The following is a 17,118-nucleotide window of genomic DNA, read 5'->3' as shown; positions in this document are numbered from 1 at the left end:
ATCTCAGGGTCCTGGGATCAAGCCCCACATTGGGCTCTCTGCTCAGCAGGGAGTCTGCTTCTCCCTAATCCCCTCCCCACTGCTCATGCTGTCTCTTGCTATCTTTCAAATAAATAAAAAAAACCTTGCTGCACCTGCATGGCTCAGCGGTTGAGTGTCTGCCTTCAGCCCAGGGTGTGATCCCGAGGTCCTGGGATCAAGTCCCACATCGGGTTCCCGGTATGGAGCCTGCTTCTCCCTCTACCTGTGTCTCTGCCTCTCTTTTTCTCTATGTCTCTCATGAATAAATGAATAAAATCTTTAAAAATAAATAAAATAAAACCTTAAATAAAGGTTAAATGAACTTATTAGGGTGAGTCCAAATCAATCCAATGATGCCCTTATAAAAAGAAGAGGTTCAGACACACACAGAAAAGACCATGTGAACACAGGAAAGAAGATGGTCATCTATAAGCTAAGGAGAGAGGGAAGGGTCTCAAAAGAAAACAACCCTGCTGATCCTAGACTTCTAGCCTCCAGAACTGCAAGAAAATAAATTCTGTGGTTTAAGCTTCTCAGTCTGTGGTACTTTGTTATGGCAGCCTGAGGAACCTAATACAATCAGTATAAAAAAAAATTATCACAAATCCATTGCACATTTTCATTCTAGGAACACTCATTTTCTGAACCCTGAACATTAGCATGGGCTGTACTTCTCTTTATTCAAGGGGATAAAAAATCATAATAGCTTTCATCATAAGAAAATATACCCAGATAAATTGCTTTTACTTGCAAATAACAGAAGACTCAATTATCGATGGCTTAAAAAATAAGGATATTTAATTATCTCATATGCCCAGAAGTCTGGAGGTGGTCAGGTGGGACCGGGTGGAGGAGGGGTGGTTGCTGCTGAAGCTCACCTGGTTTGAAAGCCCAATTCCTTCCTATTGCTGCATTTCACTGTATTTAGTGCTTTTCTTTTTCCTTGTGAAGCTGAATGTGGCTGTCCACATTCACACCAGGAAAAAGGTGAAAGGGCAGCATCAACAAACTATAAAGTCACCCTCTTCTTATAGAGAAATAAAAGCTTTCTAGATGCCTCCCAACAGACTTCGGTTTCTAGGTCACATGACCTCCTACAGCCGTAGGGGAGGCCAAAAGTGGAATATTTCACAAATGGGAAAAGGATGTTCATGACTGAGAACCAGTGGTTCTCAATCCTAACCAGAATCATCCGGGGAAATTTAAAAAATAAAGATACCTGGACTTCATTCCCAAAGGTTCTGATTACATGTATATGCATGTGTGTATATATAATAATATAATATATATATTATTATACATATTAGTATATATAATATGAATTATATATACTATTATACATATATATCTTCACATACAATAATATATAGTATAAATATATATTTAGTCTATATTTTAAATTTAAATATATATGTTAGCTGTACAGGTGGGGATTCCACTGTGCAGTCAGGTTGAGAACCCCTGGTGTAGACCGCTTATGGTTCATACCATGATACCACCTGAAACAAAGTTGGGACTCAGCAGGCAAGACAGCTTGAAGAATAATAGGGTAGGGACTGACATCTTGGGGCAGACACAGCTAGAAATTATTTGCTCATAAAGCAGGGAAGATGCAGCTGGATTTGGGCACATGTGGACACAAGCTTAAAATGATCAGCCTCCTTGACTCTCTCCCTCCTCCACCTCCATTCCCTCTCTCTACCCCTCCATCTCTCCTCCCCTACTCCATTTATTTCCTCCCTTCATCTCCTCTCCCTCCATCTCTAGCACATCTTTACAGCCCAGGCTAGAGAATTATAAGCAGGATCATTCCCTCCAGAACCAAAAGAAATTCTCCAATCATTAGTTGAATGCTTCCAGTGACAGAAAGCTCACTGCCTTACACAGTTACTGCGTAAGACAGTGCTCGAGTTAAGCTCTGCACTAGGCCACCTGCCCAGAGTAGTGAGTGGGGGCTGGGGTGTGTCAGGCAGTGGCTGGCTCGGAAGAAGCCCATTGTTTTCTTTTTTTTTTTTTTTGCCCATTGTTTTCTAATTCACATGACAATGCCCTAGGGGTTAACAGGGCCCTGGTTTTAGGGAGGCTACCCTCCCCACTGTCACATGATTAGGACTATTATGAAGTTCTCTTACAATGGGACAAAATCTCCCTCCTCCAAGATTCCACTTGGTGGTCCATTTAATGGTTTGGAGCTGCTGAGAACACATTTGCTCCCTCCTCTGCAGTCCCCACAGCATCTCTTCTCGGTCTCTCAGCTTTGCCTCCCCCGTCCCCCGGCTGTCCTGCTTCAACATGACTCAGACTCCCCACAGCATTCCCCCTTCCCTCAAAGATACACTGTGGAGTGGATGGTGGCCACTGTAGCCTGAGCATTGTAAATGGGAGAGTCTGCCTAGAGATGGGGCGGCTTTATCGTCCTTGATGCGGAGAGAGAGGATGTGGAAAACAAAAGCCTCCAATCCCAGAAATCACCTTGCTGTGGCCAGGAAGGAGACAGACATGGATAGGAACAAGATGCCTTTGATGGGGGAGGGAAAAGTGAGAGGTGGAAGCACCATGAGACCAAGCAAGGTACACTAGCTCCTATAAATATCTGATTTTTTTTTTTTTTAAAGGGAAGTAAAAGAAAAAGAAAAAACTGAGTTGGAGATGGGAAGTGAGGTAAAGTCCCTAACGTCCTGGGGGCACTTGGTATGATTGTTGTTTCATGTATATCTGGCTGGCCCGGTGGCCTGTGAGATCCTGGAAGCCACAGGCCAGGTCTTGGCTATTCTAGGCCCACTAGCTCTCCTTGTGTCTCAGTGGTTCTGGGAGACCTGAAGCTTGTATAATTTGGGGAGGGCCTTTTAAGAAAAAGAATATAACATTTATGAATGGAAAATTAAGTACAAAAGTAAATATTTAAAATGGGGAGGAAATCACAAATCAAAATTTAAAAAAATCTCAAAATCCAGAAATATCACATTATATTTATACTAACTGCCTGAGATAACCACTATAAATCTTGTATTTCCTACATTTTCTCTTTGATTACCTTCTCCTATGACAACAATTTTTATTGTAATTGTCTAGTATGATTGGTCAAAATTGAGTCTTTGTTTTCTAGTACTCACAACAGTTTACTTTAGCTTCCCAACCACTCATTGGTTTTGTTTGATAAATTTTTCAGATGCTTTTCCTGGGAAACCTTTATCAAGTTTCTTGTATGAGCTGCCATAAGAATTCAAGGCATTTTGCATTGCCTTATGCAGTACTAATCCTGCACACTGTCTGAATTGACAAGACTCACTCACTGATCTGTTGCCAATGTCTTTTGTCTTAGAGGCCCCGTATCTTTGGGTCACTGCATTGGCTTAATTAGCACTATGGGCAGTAGCAGTATTCCTGGAAGCCATTCCTATGCCAGAGGTGGCCAGTAATAACTGAATTTTACGTGGGAAGTAACCACAAATCACATAAACATAATCTGCTAAGCCCAACTTCAACTTGACCTTTAGGTGGCTGCCCAAGATGCCTATGGCTGCTGTGTGCAAAGACTAGTGAGGTGGAGGGAAAACTCGAGTGGAAAGAGATCCGGGTTTTAGAAGACTGCCATTCAAATCTCTCTTGCACGATTTGCAAAAACATGTGACCAGGTGGACTCAGCACCAGGGGAAGGGCTGGTGCAAGTCAGGGGCCCTGGAGCCTCCTGAACCCACAAGAAAGCTGTCCTATATTGGGCACTCAGTGAATGAATACACATGAAAGGGAGGGAAAGGAAGAGGAGTGAGCAGGAACCATAGCACTCTTGCCTGAAAAGAAGGAGCTTCCTGATACTGCTGGTTGTTGGTGAAGTCTCATCAGTACCCCAGCCTGACCTCAGCCGGAAAATTCGCTTTGCTCGTCCACTGGGACTTCTGGCCTCCCGGGTGGGCCGCCTGTGTTCCTCCCTCCTCCTCTTCACCCCTAGCTGTCCTAGCCACACAAAGGGCTACATTCTCATCACTGAGGCAGGAAGTTTGCCAATCCCCAAGCCTCCCTGTGTGCCTCTTTGATTTGCAACATTTAAAGGGCATGAAGGGAGGCATTCAGAGGCAGGCTTTTAAATCTGAAGTTACCCTAGCGTGAGTCCCAGCTGAAACATCCTCGCTGGCAGTAACTGCTCAGCACAGCTGGGCGGATGGCAGCATTTGCCCTATAAAATATTTGATACTTTGCCAATAAACTATAAAGAGGAAAAGAAAGCCCCTGTCTCGTTGGAAGTCACAGGGCAGCTTTGGAATGTGCTGACCCAAGCAAAATGTGCTGCTTGTTCCACAGATTACAGTACCCGGGCCCTGGTGGTGACGAGGAGCCTAGTTAACAGTGGTTCGGCCTCGGACTCCAGCTCCGGCTCAGCGGAGCCACTGGGATTTCAGGGCCTGCCCCAGGCCCTTCCTTCCCCCTGGGGCTGGGTGGTTAAGGGAGTCCTCGGGGTCCACTGAAGCTGTCCAGCCGCCGATGTCTCGCTGCTTGCTCTGGACTCCACCTCTTTGTGGCTTTGTCGCTGCTGCTACTAGCCTGAGAAGGACTGCATGTCTGCCCCCACTACTGTCCCTCTTCAGAGCCATTTCTGCCCTTGTACCCTGTGTCTCTGCTCTCCCTCCAACACGGAAGGACTCTCTCCAGCCAGGGAAAACATCCCCTCAGTCACACTTCAGAGTCCAGCAACCGACTGAGAACAGTTATTTAATTTATAAAGCTTACCAAAGGTACATGCCCTTTCTGATTTTCACATCCATTCTTGATGAGCGTCGTTCATGTTTTTCAGGGCCAAGGAGAAACACAGTTGAATGCTAGCTAGCATCCAGTAGCCAGTGCAACACATGATTCCTCCTTGCCAACCCCCACACCTACAAAAATTTCAAGACAGGAGTCATAGGCCTCCTACTTTAGGATGACTTCCTTGGAAAGCTGTGGATCCTCCTTGAGGCTATCCTGTGAGATCCAGTTTACCTCAGTGTCAAGCTCCTCTCTCTCTCTCTCTCTCTCTCTCTCTCTCTTTCTCTTTCTCCCTGAGAGGCCTAGGAGATCTTCTACAAAAAAGGCATTCCTGGAAGTTCTGCTCCTCCGGGGTTGCTCATTTTGGGTTTCCCTAGAACCTTCAGACAATTATTTGAGTAGTTTATTGAGGTGATGATCTCATAAACACCAGAGAAAGAAGGAGGTCAAATAAAAGGCGTGTTATGAAGCAAATTGCTATTGTGGAAGACTGGAGTTTAATCCCACTCAGAGCCAGTGTGGAATATACACCTTAGAGTTATCCCCGCCCACCTGAGATCTGTATCTGTCCATTCCCATCAGCCATTGGTTGAGTGTTAATTCCAGTCTGTGTTTCCATGTAGGTAGAGTGGGCTCCAGCAGCTGGAGACAGTGGAGAATAACAGGTGCTGGCAGTTGGAAGTGAGCACAGACATGGTGTGTATGAGCTAATAGGGGTGGGACCTCGGCATGGGAGGCCGCAGTTCCTAAAGTGGACAACTGGAACCTTCTCACAAGCCAAAAAGCAATCCACAACCAAGGAAAAGCAGTTTGCATTGTCTTCAGAGTGTGATGATAGTCTATAGGGAGCCCTGAGTAATCTGTGCAGTAAGAAACAGTTGAGAATACAGGAACTGGACCAGTCCTCCATCCCCAGGCTACAACTGGGCACCAATAAGAGGAAGGCAGGGAGCTGGGGTTCAGGACAGAATTCTTAGTTCAAAAGAGAATTGGGGTCAGAAGGAAGGGGAATGGAGGCATAAATCTGCATCACTCTATGAAGATAATATCACCCTGTAGGTGTTTCAGAAATATGTGGGTCTTTTAAATAGCTGTCACAACAATTGAGGGGGGAGTGCTCCTGACACTTGGTGGGAAATATTCAGAAATGCCAGGTAGTCATACACAAGCAAGAAGCGTCCAGCCTCCCCAAATCCCATCCCTTCACATAACTTAATGGGTGAAGAGTGTATTTATAAATACTGGAGTCTATAGCCTGATTTCATTTCACACATAAACTCGAAGTCTTCGCATGATTTAAATACAAGGCAGTTCTTCCAGAATAATGCCATTTTTAAAAAAATAAAAAAGGAGGCTACATTTTATTTTGTACAGAACTATCCTAAAGGTTGTATGTAAAGGAAAAAAACAGACAAATGGAAAAAGAGTTGTACATGAGTTTAGAAAAGCATATCACTCTCAGCTAGTGGGTAGTGTTTGCATCATTAGTTCAACATACCTGACTGAGCCAGCTTGCATTTGTAGTTCTCCCATTCAGGTAATTTTATAAAGAGATGAAAGCACATGCTGCTTCATTACATCATTTTATGTACCAGCATATTTACATATGGAAATGCAGATCATTCTATGATACATTACTCTTTTATTTCTCCTTCATCTTACAGATAGAATTACGTAGGTATTTTTGAAAGTTGTGCACTTAGGCAAGTTATATTTTCTGTGAATTCCGTATAGGAAAGAAAGTGTTACAAAATATGTGTAATGAAAAAGGAGCATTGGATCTGGTAGGGCTGAGACTCCCGGCTGGCTCTAAACTTACCAGGAAGGGTAAGTGTGGTGAGGGGAGGAACACCTGCTGCCCTCCTGACAGCCTCCTTCACCCTGCCTTGTGTTCACTGCTTCTGGAATTTGCCTTCAGATTTTGTATATGCTTTTAAAAGGCCATGAATAAATCTGATAACTTCCAGACGAGAGTAGCTAAGGTGTCAATGAATCTGAAAAACTAACCCCCACCCCCCAACCCAAAAAAGAGAGCGAGGGATTAGAGGTATTTACCTTGAAAATAAACTTCAGGTGTGAGCAAAGGTGGACCCAGGGACCTAAGTCCTCTCATTGAATTTCTAAAGGGTTGACATGAAGCGAAGATGTTCCAGCGGGAGAGAGGGGAAAGCAGGCACCAGTGGTCATATAACTGGAATGAACACTTCCAGAATGTTAGGGTGCAAATATGGTCACTTTTTTTCCCATTAAAATGAATTAAAAAATTCTCCTTTCCTTCAGCTCTTAAATGAGTTATTTTCTGGAAGTCCAGTGTTTCTTTTCTGAGACTTCCTTTGTTCCTCTGTCTACGGATCAAATCCAAACCCGGCCTGTTAGGCTTTCGGGGTGAAGCGGGAATCCCTCCTCTGCGGTTGCACCTTGCTCCCACATGGTGGCACTGCTGGAGACAGCCGGCAGCGAGGTGGCTGCAGTGATTGCCGTGGATCTTTGAGGAAGGATAACCCGAGCCTCAGGGATCCCCATACTTTGGCTCTGAAGTCTTCAGTTCTCAGCATTTGCTGTTTCAGCTTAAACACCCGGCCACTTTTCAAGGCACGAGCCAGCCCCATTTGCACTGGTGCTGGTGTCTGACTTTTCAGACCCAAACCCCACTCCTTCCCGCTCCTCCTATTCACCTTGGGTGTAGGGCAGCTTTTCCTCTTGAATTCTCAAAACACAGAGTCTCATTCTCCCCATTTCTCAGACCATTTGCTTCCCTTTCTACGGATCCCACCTCCTCTCTATTCCTGTGTGGTCAGTTCCTCTTACTGCACAACTATGGTTACATAAAAATTATAACCCTGGCAAAACATCTTCCCTGGCAGGCACCTACCAAAGAGGGGGGGCAGATTTAACATAAGAAAGAACTTTTAAAATCCAGAGTCCTGTAAGGCCTGATGACAGTGAGCCTCTCATCTCCAGAAATACTTATAAGAGGCTATTTGTATAGCCCTCAGAGCAATATCCAACAGGTGTGCAGAACAGAAACACCTGCTATCGTGATGTGGCTTAGGACAAAGTTTGCCTCTATTAACTGTGAAATCCCCCAATCCCTCAAATGTGCCTACTATCACAGTTTTCCTTCTTTTGTCGAAACTAATGAGTCACGATTCGAGTAATGTTTTTCTGTGACTCTAAAACCATTTTGCTTAATGAGGTACTAAGTCTTTATAATTAGGCCCAGAAGGAAACGAGGACGTGGCCCTTAAGAGCAATAATTATTTCAGTTATTTATGGTAATAAAAAATTGAAAATAGGAATTCTTCCTCAGAATGCGACTATTTATTCTTTTACATATTGCCTAACAGGCAATTACCCTATTAAGGCAGCGTTTTGTTGCTAAAGACATTAATTGAAATGTAAATTAAATGTAAATCAGCTAATTAAATTGATATGTAATGAACTTGTCAGGCGGGCCTCTCTGATCAGATGCATTCCACTAATAAACAAGCACTGCAGCCGGCCCAACACACAGCTGGGGCAAAGGGCGCCTGAGCTGTTCCCCAGCAGACGTGATGAAGAAGGGAGGGTCTACATTACCCAAATCTCCAGGAAGAAAGGACAACAGTTCAATCAGGCCCTCAGAAACCTTTTCCTCACAAGATTTTCCTTAGGATACTCTCGGGGCCTCTTTTTCAGATGCAAAAGCCAGAAAATTCAACTCAAACTGAGCCAGGTGAATGGAGTTCCCAGGAGCAGGATGAGTTCGAGTGGCTCCTTCAGGGCTGGAGCTCCATTTCCCTCTGATTCTCTCTGCTGTGTCCTCCTCTCTACGTTGGCTTCACCTTTAGGTTGATATTTTCGTGGGTTACATACTTATCACATGTGGAGGGGGTGGGAGGCAGGCTGTTGTCTCTACAGTCACTGATGGGAAATATCGAGGCTTGTGCCAATTACCCCAGGACAGCTTTGCAGCTGGTGTGCGCTGGTACCAGTTACAGTAGTGAAACACTTGCATATGTTGGGGAGGAAAAATTTCTCTCTAGCCTTCAAGAGTCTTCTGGCTGGTCTAAGAATTAAATGAACTAAATGGATATGAAACAGAACTTCAAAAACATGTATACCTCCTGTATACATGGGGGAGACTCATGAAAACTGAGCAACCCTGCAAAATGTCTAAAGACAAAAGAAGATGTTAGGGGGTGGGGAGTCAGTTAGGAGAGGTTACCGGGAGAAGCACAATAAACAAGAGTTTAAGTCCCTGCCTTCTCCATTGGTAATAGGTTTTAGAGATTTAGTCCTCATCCTCCTCCTGGTACAGTGAGGGAGACGCCCTTACAAATAGATTTCCCTTATGTACCTAAATGTCCCTTACAAAAAGGTAAGCTTCTTGGTTTTCAGAACTTCTCCTGTGTTCACAGTTTCCCAAAAATTACTAGCTTAAAAAATAATCAATATGCTAAAGAGATGCAACTTGGCTGGCAAAATTTGCTTCTCTGCATATGCACTTGGTAAATAGGTATTTCCCCAATACTGCTTCCCCTGTAAACAATTCTCTCTCCCTGGTCTCTGCACCACCCCCCACCACCCAACTCTGGGGGAAGGTGTTCCTCCCCTCCCCTCACTTCTCTGTGATCCAGGAAGGAAAGGATTAGTGCCTAGTGTAAGAAGGGGCCTTTAGAACACTGTTCCGTGCCATGGCTGCCACCTATTCTGATCAGTTTGGGTCCTTGATATGCTGGTTGTTAAATATTTTGAAAAATGTCCCCATTTTGGATCACTTCCAATCCAATCTCTGTGATTAGGGCAACTCCATTTACTGATTAGCTCTATCCCTGAGTTTAACTGCACCCTTTGTGACAATGAAACGAATTTTTCGTTTTCTTTCTAGACTCTACAGCAGTGGTTCTCAAACTTGAACATGCAGGATCTCCTGGACATCTTGTTAAAATGCAGATTGCTGAGCCCCATTCCCAGAGTTTCTGATTCAGGAATTGGTCCTGAGACATTACAATCTTATCAATTTCTCAGATAAAGCTAATGCAGCAGGAATGAGCACCACACCATGAGAACAAATGCTGTAGATCTTTGGCAACCTTGGGAGAATTGAGAGCATAGCCATTCAAATAATTTACTGTGTGTGTAGTTCAAATGAGGAACCTGCTTGAGAAAAGCTGCTCTAGGTTAGGGGTCAGCAAACTATGGACCACAGACCAAGTCAGCCCTACCACATGATTTTGTAGAAAAGTTGTTTTGGAACACAGCCACGTTTATTTGCGGATGGATTGTCTATGGCTGCTTTCATGCTACACTGATGGAGTTGAGTAATTGGGCCAGAGATCTTATGGCTTGCAAAGCCTAAAATATTTACTAACTGGCTCTCAGAAATTTGTCCATCCTAATGGATTAATCGATAATCGCTTCTAGAATTGAAAGTAGGGGTAAATCATTCATTAGCCTGGCTGCTACACATCTGAAAACAAGTGAAATGAATGGAAAGAGAACAAACCATGTCTAGCATAATCCTCATCTGTTAAATGGGTATGATAATCCTTGCTGTAAAGAAAGTTTATTATTTTTTGATCGAAAGATCATGTTTATGTAAATATTAGCAGAAGCAAACAAACAGGTTTATTTAGCACCAAGGATATGGATGTGAAACACAGCATTCTTAGTTCGGTTCCCTTGGTTGTCTGAGAGACCCATTCACCAAGAGACCACACTCTCAGCTCTAACTGCAAATCAATAGAGTCCCTCAAGGTGTAAGCAGAAAGAATTAGGGGTCCCCAGGAAAAGAAAGACAAGATATAGATTTCTTGACAGAAGAGCGGTCGTTTTAGGCACCCCCACCCCCACCCCATATTTTCCATGATCTGTGCCTTACTGGCTCTGCTTGCCTAAGCACACTTCTGGCACAACTTCCTAGGAGGTATCAGAATTAACAAAGAAATGCAAAAACTTCAGTGGTTAAGGGTTTTAAGGAAACAAAGGGAATGCAAAAACTAATGGTCTCTACTAGATCAGGAAATAGCCTAATTGTATGAGACACAACAAATCAATCAGTGGTAAAACTCCCAGTACTGTTTCAAAAATAAGCAAGGCCCTGCATTCCTTTCCCCACATGATGGGCCCAAGATCCCATCCAGGTTTACTGGCTCTCAGAGCATGCCCATGGCTCTTTCCCTCATCCTATGTTACCTCTACCTCATTGTAATGCTAAAATCTCCACCTAAGAAGGACCACGAGTCTCATTAACATAACATACGACGTATATAAAGGCATGTTTCCTTAAGGCACATGCGTAACCTTATGGACACCTCTACAGGCAATGACCAAATTCTCTTTTCTGAATATGTATCCTATACCCTAAGTAAAAAGAACCCACTCACCCCTGCTTGAGGAGTCAGGGCTCTCTCTCTCTCTCTTTCTCTCTCTCTCTCTGTCTCTATGAATAGATAAATAAATAATCTTAAAAAAAAAAAAGAACATAACCAGCATCCCAGGAACAGCTTCAATACCTCCCACCCTGGAATCCTTGCATCCAATGTTCTCCTCTTCTTAGAGGTAACCACTATCCTGGCTTTCGTGAACTACTATCTCACATTTTTTTATACTTTTACCACCTATGTATACCTGACTAAATTATTTAATTTAGTTTTCCCTGTTTTTTTATTTTTTTTTATGATAGTCACACAGAGAGAGAGAAAGGCAGAGACATAGGCAGAGGGAGAAGCAGGCTCCATGCACCAGGAGCCCGTCGTGGGATTCGATCCTGGGTCTCCAGGATCACGCCCTGGGCCAAAGGCAGGCGCCAAACCGCTGCGCCACCCAGGGATCCCAGTTTTCCCTGTTTTGTAACTTCATGTAACTATAATCACACATTAGGTAATTTTTTGTGACTTACTGTTTTCAGTTGGCAATACATTAAGTTTATCCATATCTTGTGAATAGCAACATTATCATTGTTGAATAGCATTTCACCATGCAGAGATGCCACATTTGAGAAATCCATTATACAGTTGGTGAACATTTGTACTTTGTTCCCCAATTCTCTCTCTGCATGGTCACTAGGGGCTGATTGCATCCTTTCACCCAAGACCACAGTTCCCGGCAGGAGCTCTCCCCAATAACTTTCCAGTTTTGAGTTCTAGGAACTATTACTTCTCCTTGTCCTTTCAGTCTTAGAGGGGCAATGTTGGGGTGTCCCTACACCTACCCTCAACTCTGTATATTATCCATTTATAAGTCTGTCCACAAATTTACCAATATGAGTTTGCTAGCTATTTCCCAACATAGTTGATTAGCATTCTATAATGAATTTTCAGGAGTTCTTTATTGTGTTTTGGATTTACCCTTTTTTGGTTCTATGTGTACAAATATCTTCTTCTACTCAAATTGCTTTCTTCATAGTGGCTTCAAAAAAAACTATCATAAGATAAAACACAGATCAGAAACTTACATAAAACAAAGAATAGATTGATGGGTTGTTTTAAGGCAAATATCCTTATAAACACTATCAAGGTCAAGTAATAGAATTTTATCAGCTAACTCAAAAGCCCTCCATGTACTCCATCCCAATCAGCTGCTTCCTTCCCATCTCAAAGGAAACATTACTCAATTTTTCTTAAAAAGAAAAAGGGAGAGACTCTCAAGCAGATACCCTACTGGGGGGTGAGCTGGGTCAAGGCTCTATCTCACCATCCAAGATCATGGACTGAGCTGAAACCAAGAGTTGGGGGCTTCACTGATTGAACCACCCAGGCGCCTCATCTTTAATTTTTATAGTTGTTGCTCTCTCACATTTTTTATAGTTTTATCACTTAAGATGAAACTCTAAATAATAGAGATTAGTTTTGCCAGTTTCATAAGTCTCTTTAAGCTAAATTTTCTCCCTCCTCCCCATCTTTTTACTTGCAATTTATTCATGGAAGAACCTAGGCTATTTGACTGTTAAGTGATATATATCTGAATTTTACCTGCTTCCTCGTGGTACAAGTTAATGTTCCGTGTCCTCTGTATTTCATGGAAATTGGTAGTTCAATCTAGAGGCTTGATCAAATTCAGGTTAAATTTTTTTTTTCTAGATTTAAGTGGTGGTGTATTCTTTCAACAGAAGGCACAGAATGTCTTGTTTTCTCTCTTCTTGATGTAAGCACATTTTCTAGTTTACATAGAAAAGGCAAGATAAACTTTCCATTTTTTCAATTTACCAGTTTTCAAGATAATGAGTTTTCTAAGATAATGAGGTTTCCTATCATTCTACAAAAGTGGGCTGGTTTTATTTTGATTTTTTTGATGAACTAATAGTATACTATTAAACATATTTGGCATTTCCCAGCAATTATAGTTGTTATTCTATTGAAGCTCAAATTGTCCCTTGTTTAACCATTGGGAGCCTCATAAGTTGACTCCTGATTCCTTTTAATTAGATGCTAGCAGTATTTGATAGGAATTTTGCTCTCTCGTATGACAAGATGTTCCAGGCTTATCTAGGACATTTCCTGCCTCTACCCCAGGATCAGCCATTTCTCTGAAAAGGACTAATTTCTCTTAGTGAGAAATGGTATTTCAAGACCATAATATAAAAACCAAGGATGTTCATTGCTACTGGGTCTGGAATTGTTTCTAGGCCTATTTGGTGGGGGAAAAATCCACACTAGATGCTCTTTATTAGGTTTGCTAATAGTTTGCTGAGAGATTTTAATTTTTTGGTTTTAACTATATTCATAGTATTGAATTTTTGTCAGTGCTTTCTCTGCATCTCTTAAGAGGATCATAAGATTTTCTTTTTTATTCTACTAACGGAGTGAATTATACTGGTTTCAAATGTTAAAAACTAAACTTGCATTCCAATCATGTACCTGACTTGATCAAAATGCCCCATCCTTTTTATATAGTGCTGTGTTTGATTTGCTAACCTCTTCTTAAGGATATTTATCTGTATTCAAAATACATATTGGTATGTTGTCTTCTTTCCTTAAATATCTGTGTGTCATTTGTTTTGTGAAATCAGGGTAATATTAGCTACATGAATGAACTTCTACTTTCTAGAGGGGTTGGTATAGAACTGGTATTATTTCTTTCTGAGATGTTTGATAGAATTCACCAGTGAAACCATCCTGGCCTGGAGTGATTTGTGGAAAGGCTTTTAACTATAAAGTCAATTTCTTTAATATAATACAGAACTACTTGGATGATCCATTTTTCTCTTGTAAGCTTTGGTAGTTCTACCTCTCATAAAATATTTGGATTTCAGGGGAATCCCTGGGTGGTTCAGCGGTTTGGCTCCTGCCTTTGGCCCAGGGCACGATTGGGTCCTGCGTTGGGCTCCCTGCATGGAGCCTGCTTCTCCCTCTGCCTGTATCTCTGCCTTTCTCTGTGTGTGTCTCTCATGAATAAATAAAATCTTTTTAAAAATTTGGATTTCATCTAGTTTGTCAAATTTATTGACATAAAATAGTTAATAATATTTCCTTATTATTTCTTATTTTTTTCAAAGATCTGTACTCTTATCCTCTTTTCCAGTCTTGATATTGGTGGTTTGTGTCTTCTCACTTTTTCTTTTTCTGATGAGTCTAGCCAGAGGTTTATCAATTTTATTGATTCTTTTCAAAAGACCAGCTTTAGGAAACAAAAAGATTATTCATCTGGTTAATATGCACCACTACAAACTGGGGGATGCTTCTAGCAAACTGTCTCTAATCTTAATGAACATGACAAAATTCTGGAATAATAGACCAGGTTTAACACTTGGCTATTCAAAGTGAAAGTAGATGTCATTGTTTAATGGGCTCAAGCCACAGTGGTGACTGTGGTCCTGACCCACTGGAATCTGTGGCAAAGTAGTGAGACAAACAGGCAGACAGTAAGGGTTTTTCTTGACTTAAGCAGAAAAGATTGAGAGCACTATGCTGAAGGCTGATGTCAGCTGCCAGAAGGAAAAATCATGATTCCTCATCCAGTTTCTAGATTTCAGCCACTTTTCAAATCCAGAACTCACTAATGAAAGCTGAAGCCAGGTTCCCTTTAGGAAGGACCCTCTATCACCACAGAAGGTGTTTATCCCAATCTTCCTCCAAAGGGACCTGTGACCATTTTTCAGAGTACTGGAATACCAACCAGTATACCAGTATCAGAATACCAGAGAGTTCTTTTGAGGGCTGCTACATATAGGATCTGAACTGAAAAGTTTCCCCAAAACTCCAAATACCAGCATGGCTTCTTATTAAAGTGGAGACCTAGGGAAGCCAGGAATAAACTGAGCCCTGATCCATTATATAGTAGATCCGCTGTGGCTATTTCCTGAGTATATGATTGAGATGGATATACTCAGGAGCTTGCAGAAATCTCATGTTCGTTTCATGATCTATGGAGCAAGAGTCATTATGGTGGGAAAGGGAAAGTTCGTGTCCTTATAACTATACCCTATCCCAGCAAGATAATACATCCAAAGCAGTATTGCTTCTATTGGAATGGTAGCTATTAGAAGATGTGGGGTCATGATCCTCTTCATACTCGCATTTAAGTCACCATTCTGAGCCCTTAACAAAAAGACATGATTGTGGTAGAAGATAGTAGGTTTCTGTAAATATAAGCAAATGATAGCCTAATAGTTATGCAGGTTGCAGTGTTTGCTAGAACACATCAAAACACCCTCTGGCATTCAGTGTGAGCTACTGACCCAGTAACTGTATTCTGTTAGTCCCTACCATGGGGGATCCCTGGGTGGCTCAGCGATTTAGCGCCTGCCTTCAGCCCAGGGCGTGATCCTGGAGTTCTGGGATCGAGTCCCACATCAGGCTCCCTGTATGGGGCCTGCTTCTCCCTCTGCCTGTGTCTCTGCCTCTCCCTCTCTTTCTGTGTGTCTCTCATGAATAAATAAATAAAATCTTAAAAAAAAAATCCCTACCATAGAAAAGAATCAGAAGCAAGTACATTCCCTTAGGATAGCCGTGCATATTCAGTCTTGCCTCAGAGCTAAATTAATGTTCTTATTTTCTTACAATGAAATCAGCAGGGGCCTTGAGTGTTTGGACCATCCATGGAATGTCACATTGGTCCACTATATTTGTGACATCACAGTAAACAGACCTGAAGAGCAGAAAATGTCAAGTAGTCTGAACACCCTGGTATATACATACACTGAAGTAGACCAGTTAGCCACATTTGGGTAGTTGGTGTTGGATGTTCAGAGAAGGCTCTCTGAGGAGGATATGCACAAGAAGCAACCGGGGGTAGGAGGGTGGGGGCAGGGAATAGCTAATATGATAGTTGTAAATCCTCATGACTAGGGCATGCTTGAGAAGCAGGTAGGCCAGTATGGCTGGAGCACCAAGGAAAAGGGGTGTGGAGGGTAGTGAGAACAGGTTTGAGAGGTGGCTAGGAGGCCACATCATGTAAGGTCATGGGTGCCAGGCTAAGATGTACAGGTTTCAACTGATCCTTTTGAAACTTTTTTTTGATCTAAGCCTAATGGAAAGAATGAAGAGCTTTCAGCAAGGAAATGATAATGTCTCAAATCTGTTTGGGCTACTATAACAAAATGCCATAAACTGGGTAACTCGTAAACAACCGATTAATAAATTTAAGAGTTCTAGAGGCTGGGAAGTCCAAGATCAGGATGTTAGCAGATTCGGTGTCTGGTGAGAGCTTACTTCTTTCTTGGTTCATAGATGGGCCTTCTGGTTGTGTGCTTATAGGGTGGATGGAGAGTAGGCAGCTTTGTGGGTCCTTTTTGAGAGGGCACTAATCCTATTCATGAAGGCTCCACCCTCAGGACCTAAGCATCTACCAAAAGCCCCACCTCCTGACACCATCACATTGGGTTTCAACATATGAATGTGGGGGAAACACAAACATTCAATGTATGGCAGATGGCATGCCATTTATGTTTTTTTTTTTTAAATACTTTTTAAAAAGTAAACTCTATTCCCAGCATGAGGCTTGAACGCACAACCCTGAGATCAACATTCAGATGCTCTATTGAATGAACCAGCCAGGCTCCTTTGACTTATGTTTTTTTTTTTTTTTTTTTTTTTTTTTAAGAGCACTTTGGCTGTGTGTGGAGAATGGATTGTAGGGAAGTGGAAGTGAACACAGAATCATTTGGAAGGTTTTGCATTTTACCCAGGCTGGAAATGTTAGTGGCTTGCTCTAATGGCCATATGGAGACAAAAAGAGGTGGATGGACCTATAGGGTGTATTTCATAGGCCTATGAGAATCACCATTAGGTATCAAAAGGGAAGCATCAGGTATAACAACATTTTTGGTGTGAACAACCTGATGGAAGTGTCTTTTATATGGATAAGAAAGATTGAAAGAGGAAGAAATTTTGGGCAAGGATAAAAAAATACATGGAAAAAATTTCTTTGTTTTTT

General features: G+C 42.2%; 2 long non-coding RNA genes across 2 annotated transcripts; one reads left to right on the top strand and one right to left on the bottom strand.

Moving 5' to 3' along the window:
- Nucleotides 1-1,658: 1,658 nt before the first annotated feature.
- Nucleotides 1,659-10,434, top strand: LOC140602559 (uncharacterized). Its single transcript, XR_012005490.1, has 3 exons — nucleotides 1,659-2,592; nucleotides 5,385-5,442; nucleotides 9,632-10,434. It is a non-coding gene; the product is annotated as an uncharacterized lncRNA (long non-coding RNA).
- A 3,729-nt stretch (nucleotides 10,435-14,163) lies between these two features.
- On the bottom strand, nucleotides 14,164-15,864 carry LOC140602558 (uncharacterized). The gene is made up of 2 exons (XR_012005489.1): nucleotides 15,650-15,864; nucleotides 14,164-14,361 (listed from the first exon to the last, which is right to left on the bottom strand). It is a non-coding gene; the product is annotated as an uncharacterized lncRNA (long non-coding RNA).
- Between the last annotated feature and the right edge of the window lie 1,254 nt (nucleotides 15,865-17,118).

Source organism: Canis lupus, chromosome 13, assembly GCF_048164855.1.
Source record: "Canis lupus baileyi chromosome 13, mCanLup2.hap1, whole genome shotgun sequence".
NCBI classification, from domain to species: Eukaryota; Metazoa; Chordata; class Mammalia; order Carnivora; family Canidae; genus Canis; species Canis lupus.
The sequence above is the reverse complement of the archived record's forward strand: the minus strand, read 5'-3'. Positions and strand labels throughout refer to the sequence as shown.